A 2,500-nucleotide genomic window follows, 5' to 3' on the forward strand; every position below is an offset into this window, starting at 1 on the left:
AAATATCTTGGTTATGTAAACATAACTTTTTTCTGTTCCTGAGCCATTGAAAGTTTATATTCTGCTCTGGTATAATCTGAGCGTGTCAAATTCCACTTTGGAGTATTGGTTTCGTTTGTACTATAAATTCCAATATGTTTCGCTCTCTCTCTCTCTCTCTCTCTCTCTCTCTCTCTCTCCTCTCTCTCTCTCTCCTCTCTCTCTCTCTCTCTCATCTCTCTCTCTCTCTCTCTCTCTCTCTCTCTCTCTCTCTCTCTCTCTCTCTCTCTCTCTCTCTCTCTCTCCTTTGTGTTTAAAATCTATTACGGATATCCATTAGATACTAATATCGCCTAAGGCTGGTCAAGCGAGTACTCAAGTGCATTGTAATATCAATCCATAAAATAATTTCTATGGACAGAAAAAATTTCTTGTAGCAAAAACATTTGCAGCAAATCAATATCCTGTTCCTAATACAATTCAGGAAGTTTTTGATTACCTCTTAGAATTTGTTTAATTCATATTGAAATCATCTTTTTTTATTTTATTCTATAACCACACTTTCTCCAGATTTCAGTTCCATCACCAAAGAAGAGACAATGACTTTGGTGATACTTTACTCTGGCATTAAGGAAAATAAACTTTATATAATATTTTCATTGAACTTGAATACACTTCTCTACCTAACTATAGTCTATTGCCTTAATAAAATATCCAAAATAAAACTGTTGAAAAACATGAACAGAAAAAAAATTGATATTTTATGAAAATATACACCACTACCTGTAGTAAGTTTGTTCTAATGTAAAAATGACACCAAGAATAAACATAAGGTGATTTGACATAAGAAAAAATTAATTATACGTAGAGGAATATGTTAATTTTGCTAAAAATACAAGATTTTAGGGTTTGCCTATTTTTTCGAGTTATGAGCTAATAAACTAATGTTAGTTGAGAGAGTGTATTCTAATTCAATGATGAAAAATATACATTATATGTAAGTATTATTGTCATAATATGTATTCTGAAGTTCTAGAAAGATCTAGTGAAACAAACGAAGTTACACTAACCGCTTCCCATATTACAATACGAGAGAGCTCCAACTTTACATTGTGTTTCAACCAAATCGGTTGCGCATTTGCTCATAAGGTGATATCTCCAAACAGCAAATAACGGATGCTTTCTTAATTTGCATGTCAGCAGTTTTGAAACGAGAAGAGAATAAATCTATATATCCCCCACCCCTCAATACCCACGCACACCCCCCCCCCCCCCCAAAAATCGCTGACCATCAGCAGAAAAAATAGCAAAAGTTATACCAACAATTTTTCAACAGCAGTCTTAAGTGTATTAATGGTAATATGTATCATTACTTTATCTTTAAGATTAAAAACTCACCTATTTGATACTAAACACTATATGTGAGCTTTATTAATCCTGTACTAGATATAAAATTGCTTATTTACATCAACAGTGGGAGCAACAAATAAAGGGACTTTTGTATCATACTTTATACACAGCACACAAACACACACACACATACATATACACACACACATATATATATATATATACATATATATATATATATATTATATATATATATATATATATATATATATATATATATATATATATATATATATATGTATATATATATATATATATATATATATATATATATATATATATATATATATATATATATATATATACATATATTACATAGTTAATTTGTTTGTACATAAAGGTCATTAACGAGTTATAAACGAAAACGCGTCTAGTCATCAGTAGTCCTTTTACAATCAATGAATGATACATGAATTTGTATACAACTGACATTTGACCAATTCAATTCAGAATTTATGATCAGTCTACTGAGACCAAGTTGCCATGGCACTAAAATAAAAGAGGAGAATTCAAAATCTGAGATTTGAAATCAACAAAATAAATATTGGTAGACTGACAGAAAAATGGTTTGTTCTCTGAAAACGCAGCCTTTTGGAATCGATTCCTAATGTCTAGCTTAATATACTAAATCTAATAAGTATATTTATGAACAACTGTTCAAAATAATTCTAGCTTTTAAGGTTGCATATAGAGGGTAGAGATATTCGTGGTTATTTTCTTTAATAGTTTGTCAATAATTCTATTAAATGTGTCAACTTTTGAGATCTTGTCGATATAAATGAACTCGGTCAAATCGTTGGGGATATTTGAAGTTCTGAATAAACAGGATTTTTTTTTTTTGTATAAAAAAATTTATGAAATAAGCTCCAAAAATAGAAGACCTTCAAATTCATGAACAGACTTCCTTCCAAGCTCTTTAGTACACGAACTATGATATCTTCCAAAATTCTGGCGTTTTATAATAAGTTACAAAGCTCACAATCTATTTCATACAAGACCTTAAACACATCTGCTATATTCCTGACTATCCATAATTTAACATTTCTTTAATTTTACCTAATCTACTAGTCTAAAAGATTTAACCTAAAATAACAATTTCATTAAATAATGT

This window comes from Palaemon carinicauda, chromosome 13 (assembly GCF_036898095.1).
Source record: "Palaemon carinicauda isolate YSFRI2023 chromosome 13, ASM3689809v2, whole genome shotgun sequence".
NCBI lineage: Eukaryota > Metazoa > Arthropoda > Malacostraca > Decapoda > Palaemonidae > Palaemon > Palaemon carinicauda.